This window comes from Teleopsis dalmanni, unplaced genomic scaffold (assembly GCF_002237135.1).
Source record: "Teleopsis dalmanni isolate 2A unplaced genomic scaffold, ASM223713v2 unscaffolded_contig_0980, whole genome shotgun sequence".
NCBI classification, from domain to species: Eukaryota; Metazoa; Arthropoda; class Insecta; order Diptera; family Diopsidae; genus Teleopsis; species Teleopsis dalmanni.
Genome location: NW_024032362.1, coordinates 1 through 8,177, shown reverse-complemented (window position 1 = coordinate 8,177; position 8,177 = coordinate 1). Strand labels below are relative to the sequence as shown.

Here is an 8,177-nt window from a genome sequence, read left to right as displayed (position 1 = left end):
CCGCTTAAAATTAGAAAAGTGCAAGCCAAAAGCGAGCCAAAAAATCGAAGATGATCGAAGACGATCATCAAGCACAAATACACGAAAACAGGATCCAAAACGAGTAAACGTGTGTATTGCTTATAATACCAGAAACTATTAAAAGTACAAGAATACCAAGTTTACATTTTAAATCGTGAAAATTATTGGAAAATATATTATATATATAATATATTGAAATATTTATTCTCTTTATCCTTCAAAATAGTTCCATCTCTATCGATATTAAATATACGTTTTAATGTATTATTTAAAAGTCGTGCTTGATACTGATACTGCAGTAATCATTTTTCCTACGACTGTCTGCATTACATGGCTCTATGGGAATGGGATACTTTTAGACGATACGATTTTATATGATCATGTGTTCACTTATGATTGCAATAGCTTGAACGTACTGTTTAGTTATTTCAAGGACTGGATAAAGAAATTAAAAAATTAGATGAATAATTTCGTATAAAAAGCGACATGTTTTGCTAAAATGCTGTTTAGTATGTCTAACCTATTGCAATTAACCTAATAAATCGGCAGTAATATCCATAAAATCCACAAAAGCATATGTGATGGAGAGATACTGTCATTATTCCAGTTTTCTTCACATATATTATAAATCGAGTTTGCGGTGAATTTTGAAATATTTTCAAAAAAAATTGATATACCAAATAAAAAATTTTGATATTTCATAAAAGAATGATTTGTTGAAGAGTAAGTATCTTCATTACAGAAAATATTTCGGCCTTTTTCGGAAATTTTTCAAAATTCCAAATTAAAAGTTAACAGTACAAAATTGTTAATTATTGGCACTGCATAATGTGCAATAGTTAAAAAAATTTGGAGTATAATATAATAAGGTTGGGCGACTTTTTATATATACACCAAATAATGATTTGAAATGAAATTAAAAATCATGCAAAATGCAAATCATAACCTGGAATAAGTATGGTAAAAACAATTGGTAAAAACAAATGTTAAAATGGTAAGTTCGAAAATTGCCAGTCGAAATTATTAAAAATAGTTTTCTTTTTAGTATTTTAAGAATTTGACAAAACACAAATAAATTTAACAAGATATTGGTAAAGGTAAATATTGGTAAGTTCAGAAACTGTTCTCAATTCACTTCTAAAATATTATTTTTTGACAGTTGGCAAATATTACAAAACAAACTTCAAAGAAAATTCATTTAATTTACATAAAATATATGAAATGAAATATTTGAAAATTCAAGTCTAACGAGCTACATTTAATAAAACTCAATGAAAACCTCATGGATCTGTGCTTTTTCATGCTTGAATGAATAGTAATAAAGCTGAGCCCGCCTACAGTTTTCTGAACAAACAGAATTATTCGAACCTCCTACATATTCAGAACTGAAGGCTACGGGCCTCATACTGTCTAACCGATTTGTGATGATGGGAGCGCCTCTACAATGGCGAGACTCTTACTGTTAAAACCGTTTTTGATGACTTAAAAGCCTCTGCAGTTAGGGCTTCCGATGATACCAATTGTGATGATGTCACCTTTAAAGTGACGGGCCTCTACAGTTTATCTTAACTGTATTGATTTAAGCCCTCAAAAATAATGAGCCTCAGGCTGTTCATTACCAATTAATCTCAAAACCTATGGGGTTAACAGCTTCAGACTAACCAAAAACGATTATTTAGAGGCATTTAGAATCAGGAATCCCAGACTGTCCACTACCGATTATGATGATAAAAGAACCTCTAGGCTTAGAAACCTCAGACTTTCGATTCCCGATTATGATGATTTGTGGAACTCTAGGCTTAAAATACTTAGACTTTCCGATATGAATGTATATTGATTTCCAGATTTGTAATATGATGTTATTCTAAATGTGTGATCCTTGATCCCTGTAGGGTCGATAGTCTTGGACCATACATTACTAATTGTGATGATTAAAGGACCTATAGAGTCAAGAATCTATGCGTGTCCATATCCGATTATGACGGTTTGAAGTCGTGTGACGTCAGGAATTTCAGTCTGTCTATTACCGATTTTTGATGATAGATGAGATGATTATAACGACATAAGGATGATAATCTCCATCTGTTGAGTACAGATTATGATAACTTACATGTCTCTGAGGTCGAGAAGCTCAAAGTGTGCACATCAAGTGTGATGATTTGAAAATCTTTTAGGTCAATAGTCTCCGACTATCCATTAGCGACTATGATGATTTAAAGGCCTCTTGATTCAATGGCCTGATACTGCCTATTACAGATTTATGATGATTTGAAGACCTTTAGGTCTGATTTATCAAAAGTCCCTGACTGTCCATTACCTACATATTATGATGATTAAAATGTCTCCTGATTTAGAACCTTAAACTGCCTATTAACGATTTGTGGTAATCGGTAATACCGATTATTATTTCATTCAAGATTGGAATAAAGAAAACATCCAGAATGTGTGAGTAACACTCTTTCTAGATTCTATAAATATAGATGTTTCTAAAATTTTTAAATATTTTTAATTAGATATTTTGTGTGTCAACATGATGTCGTGTTTTGCTTCCATATCCATATCAAGACTGGTATTCAAGACTGGTATTGATTGGGAACTTACTCACCAACATAACTCGTCAGATTTTGCATGGACTGCATGGAATCTTAATTAAAATGTTATTTCTCCTTTAAGAACCTGACTGTATTCTAATTACTTGAATCTGAAATCTTAAACCAGTACTTGTTTCATTGGGGAAATAACATGGGAAAATGTGTATATTTGGCTATGTTTATGAGTTATGTATGGAAACGTAAGATGCCGCGTATGAATGACGAAAACGATTGCTTTCACTGACTTCATTAATTGATTAATCGATTGATCATGTTATGGTATGTCTTATTTGAACATTTATTCACATCATCAATTTTAACAATATTCTCCCTCTGTTCTCTATTTTTAGATATGCAGCATTGCAGCATCCAAAATTACCTACATGGATGCATTAATGGACAGGCATCATTTGATAAGCTACTGAAACGGGATTTATATTAACTCGCAAGAGACTCGCATAATTATTATTTCAGAATATTAAACAACAAATTGACTATTTTAAATACGCATTGACTGTTAGAACCAGATCCAGATCTATTTTGATGAAGTGTATTGCATATATTTAATGCAATTAGTTCTAAGATATTTAGTTGTAAGATATTTAGTTGTAAGATTGAAAGTTAAAACCAGATTCAGATCCATTTTGATGATGTATATTGCATATCTTTAATGCAATTAGTTGTAAGATGTTTAGTTTTAAGATGAAATATATTTATAAGGACATTTTTATACAAAAACATAAAAATAAAAAAAAATATTTAAATAAGTGTTGAAATTATTTTTCATACTTATAGACTTGTCATGTAACTGGCATAGTCGTTCCAATGTTTGAGACTAATAAATAAATATATGAAAATCGATTATTTAGATAAGATGTAATAACCATAAGATTAGTTAAATAAATAGAGAGGGTTATTGTCTTTTTAGAGTTTTTTCATTCTGTCTCTTCACATTATTACAATCATCCGGTAAGGTGTCCGGCTGTTCCATTTCTAATATAATTATTTTTATCTTCTCCACATGTGTGATTGTATTGAAATATTTTTAAAAAAAAAAATAACTCTAAATTAGACCAGTTAAGTATATATGAAATATATATGGAAATGCAGGTTAATAATAATCCATGCAAATAGTGCAAATGGTGACAGTTTTTCAAATTACACAATTCTGCACCTCGAATGTTACATACTGAAAATTTAGGAAAGTATTGTTTTTATTAATAATAAGGGAAATATTTTCTGTATTTTCTGTATTTTTGCATAACAATTAAAAAGAATTCTTTAAAGAATAGTTCTTGACATTGATTCAACAGTTGTCCTATTTCGTTATTTTACTCAATATTTAAATGATCTGAATTCATTTCTATATCAAAATCGGATTCTAACAGTGCAATATTATTTAAATTGGAATTGTTTTCTAAGTAAATCTTGGCTTTAAGAGCGGTTAGAAAATTCGTGCCCATAATAGCATTATATGTACGATTTGGAAAATCCGCAACCCTCCACGAGAAGGTCTCAAAGGCATTAAGTTTTATTATTGGTGTGAGTAATTTAGTTGTTACTAAACCAAAGTGGTTACGCGATTTTTTCTTCACACAGAGTAATAAATAAAAATGCTTTTATAATGCTTGTACTTAAATCTGAATCATTCAAGCATAATATTTTTTTATTTTTTATTGTTATTCTTATTCTTATTAGGGATAATTCCGGTTTTGAGGAATCATTGAAAAATTTACTTCCTGAATTTTTTCTATATTATCGATTTGAATTGGCTCTATTTTATCAAATTTTAGTGTATTATGCATATTAATATTGATATTATATTCATGTTGGCCTAATCTATTATTCCAATTATTCCTATATTGTTGAATTGAACCATCATTATGACACTGAATTATATTATTGTTTCGACCACTATATTGATTACAATTGTTACTAAAATTTTCGTGTTGAATTGAATAATTATTAGTTTCATGTATCTTTCCAACTGAATTTGTATATATATTTGTTTCAGCTCTAGTCATCTTGTGATTATAATCTATTGCTCTTCTATCAGTCATCAAACTAAGTTTAGTATATTTACTTATTACATCCTGAAGAGTTTCATCTTTTGCTATATTCTCACGTAATAAATCTACAAGATCTCTATCAACATCAGATGGATCTATCAACATCAGATTGCAGGTTTCTTAACATCAACTTGATATAATTTATTTATTTCACATGTTTCAGTGAAAGTTTTGAAAAGCTCTTCCAAATTATTAACTTTAACTTGCCTGAAGAGTTTATATATCTCAGCATAAGTTTTTTTTATTCCATATGGCAACATCATAAAGTTCTCTTACAGACCGCCCGACTTCTCCAATTAATTTTAAATATACAACGATAAACTAATTGAATTTACATAACGCGATCGTTGGATCTCAATGGATCTAATAAACGATCTCAGGTTGTGGTTTCAAGACATTTTGAAATTGTAATTGTTGTTGCAGCTACAACTGTTGCATTTGAGGTTGAAGTAATTCGATTTCTTATTTTTGACTGCGACAAAAACAACAAATTTGTTTCTAATTCATAAATCAAAAATTAAAACCAAATCCACGTTTTCTGACTGCGACAATTATAAAAGAACTCTCGTTTTCGATTCTAAAAATATCATATGTTTATTTTCTTTTTCCAACACCAGCTTTGGCTCTGGATTCAAATGTTTCAATCTAGAGACTAACTTAATATGTATATAGAAATTCATCTTACACCTAAAAAACCATATGCAGTTAATTCTTCTACAAATAAGTTGTCGTTTTAAAAGAGATGGAGAGAATTGTATATAACTTGTGCGTTTAATATCGCAGGAAGTATTCCATCTATGACAAAAAATATTACGCATCGCGCGATTAGACGCATATTTTAAGTTGCTTGTTTCTCGTCACCTAAGTCGCTTTAACTGTTGCGAGCGAACTCAGTGTAAACTAAACAAAGTGCTAGTTTACAGCATTAAAAACTGTCAGAATAGAAGCACAAAGGAAGAAAAGACCAATTTCATAAAATCCGCTTAAAATTAGTAAAGTGCAAGCCAAAAGCGAGCCAAAAAATCGAAGATGATCGAAGACGATCATCAAGCACAAATACACGAAAACAGGATCCAAAACGAGTAAACGTGTGTATTGCTTATAATACCAGAAACTATTAAAAGTACAAGAATACCAAGTTTACATTATGAAAATTATTGGAAAATATATTATATATATAATATATTGAAATATTTATTCTCTTTATCCTTCAAAATAGTTCCATCTCTATTGACATTAAATATACGTTTTAATGTATTATTTAAAAGCCGTGCTTGATAATGATACTGCAGTAATCATTTTTCCTACGACTGTCTGCATTACATGGCTCTATGGGAATGGGATACTTTTAGACGATACGATTTTATATGATCATGTGTTCACTTATGATTGCAATAGCTTGAACGTACTGTTTAGTTATTTCAAGGACTGGATAAAGAAATTAAAAAATTAGATGAATAATTTCGTATAAAAAGCGACATGTTTTGCTAAAATGCTGTTTAGTATGTCTAACCTATCGCAATTAACCTAATAAATCGGCAGTAATTATGTTAAGGTTGTTATTCACACAATATCCATAAAATCCACAAAAGCATATGTGATTGTGATGGAGAGATACTGTCATTATTTCAGTTTTCTTCACATATATTATAAATCGAGTTTGCGGTGAATTTTGAAATATTTTCAAAAAAAATTGATATACCAAATAAAAAATTTTGATACTTCATAAAAGAATGATTTGTTGAAGAGTAAGTATCTTCATCACAGAAAATATTTCGGTCTTTTTTCGGAAATTTTTCAAAATTCCAAATTAAAAGTTAACAGTACAAAATTGTTAATTATTGGCACTGCATAATGTGCAATAGTTAAAAAAATTTGGAGTATAATATAATAAGGTTGGGCGACTTTTTATATATACACCAAATAATGATTTGAAATGAAATTAAAAATCATGCAAAATGCAAATCATAACCTGGAATAAGTATGTTAAAAACAAATGGTAAAATGGTAAGTTCGAAAATTGCCAGTCGAAATTATTAAAAATAATTTTGTTTTTAGTATTTTAAGAATTTGACAAAACACAAATAAATTTAACAAGAAAAAATATTGGTAAGTTCAGAAACTGTTCTCAATTCACTTTTAAAATATTATTTTTTGACAGTTGGCAAATATTACAAAACAAACTTCAAAGAAAATTCATTTAATTTACATAAAATATATGAAATGAAATATTTGAAAATTCAAGTCTAACGAGCTACATTTAATAAAACTCAATGAAAACCTCATGGATCTGTGCTTTTTCATGCAGCAATGAATTGTAAAAAAGCTGCGCCCGCCTACAATTTTCTGAACAAACAGAATTATTCGAACCTGCTACATATTCAGAACTAAAGGCCACGGGCCTCATACTGTCTAACCTATTTGTGATGATGGGAGCGCCTCTACAATGGCGAGACTCTTACTGTTAAAACCATTTTCGACGACTTAAAAGCCTCTCGAGTTAGGGCTTCCGATGATACCAATTGTGATGATGTCATTTTTAAGGTGACGGGCCTCTACAGTTTATTTTAACTGTATTGATTTAAGCCCCCAAAAATAATTAGCCTCAGACTGTACATCTCAAAACCTATGGGATTATTTAGAGGCATCTAGGATCGGGAATGCCAGAATATCCATTACCAATTATGATGATAAACGAACCTCTAGGCTTAGAAACTTCAGATTTTCTATTCCCGATTATGATGATTTGCGGAACTCTTAGCTTTAAAGCCTTAGACTTTCCGATATGAATTTATGTTGATTTCCAGATTTGTAATATGATGTTATTCTAAATTTGTTATCCTCAACCCCTGTAAGGTCGATAGTCACGGGCTATCCATTATAAAATATGATGATTAAAGGACCTATAGAGTCAAGAATCTCTGCGTGTCCATTACCGATTATGACGGTTTAAAGGCCTGTGACGTCAGGAATTTCAGACTGTCTATTACTAATTTTTGACGATAGATGCGATGACCATAACAGGATGAGGATGAGAATTTCCGTCTGTTGAGTACAGATCCTGATGACTTACATATCTCTGAGGTCGAGAACCTCAAAGTGTGCACACCAAATGTGATGATTTGAAGGCCTTTTAGGTCAATAGAGTCCGACTATCCATTATAGATTACGATGATTAAAAGGATTCTTGATTCATACCTCAAACTGCCTATTACCGATTTGTGATGATCAATAATACCCCAGAGACCTTTTGCTCTGGGATCAAGAACTTGAGACACTACCAAATATGACATAAAGGTCTCTAGGCTTCATTTCATTCAAAAATGGAATAAAGAAAACATCCAGAATGTGTGAGTAACACTCTTTCTAGATTCTATAAATATAGATGTTTCTAAAATTTTTAAATATTTTTAATTAGATATTTTGTGTGTCAACATGATGTCGTGTTTTGCTTCCATATCCATATCAAGACTGGTATTCAAGACTGGTATTGATT

General features: G+C 30.4%; 3 long non-coding RNA genes across 4 annotated transcripts; all 3 read left to right on the top strand.

The window, feature by feature from the left end:
* Positions 1–871: 871 nt before the first annotated feature.
* LOC119663843 lies at positions 872–1,193 on the top strand. Its single transcript, XR_005251077.1, has 3 exons — positions 872–1,015; positions 1,067–1,128; positions 1,181–1,193. It is a non-coding gene; the product is annotated as an uncharacterized LOC119663843 (long non-coding RNA).
* Positions 1,194–1,215: 22 nt separating this feature from the next.
* Positions 1,216–3,083, top strand: LOC119663842. 2 transcript variants are annotated; one of them, XR_005251076.1, is made up of 4 exons: positions 1,216–1,849; positions 1,914–2,466; positions 2,535–2,891; positions 2,963–3,083. It is a non-coding gene; the product is annotated as an uncharacterized LOC119663842 (long non-coding RNA). The 2 variants fall into 2 exon arrangements; XR_005251075.1 differs by having other exon boundaries at positions 1,216–2,466.
* Positions 3,084–6,878: 3,795 nt separating this feature from the next.
* On the top strand, positions 6,879–8,177 carry LOC119663841. Its single transcript, XR_005251074.1, has 2 exons — positions 6,879–8,031; positions 8,100–8,177. It is a non-coding gene; the product is annotated as an uncharacterized LOC119663841 (long non-coding RNA).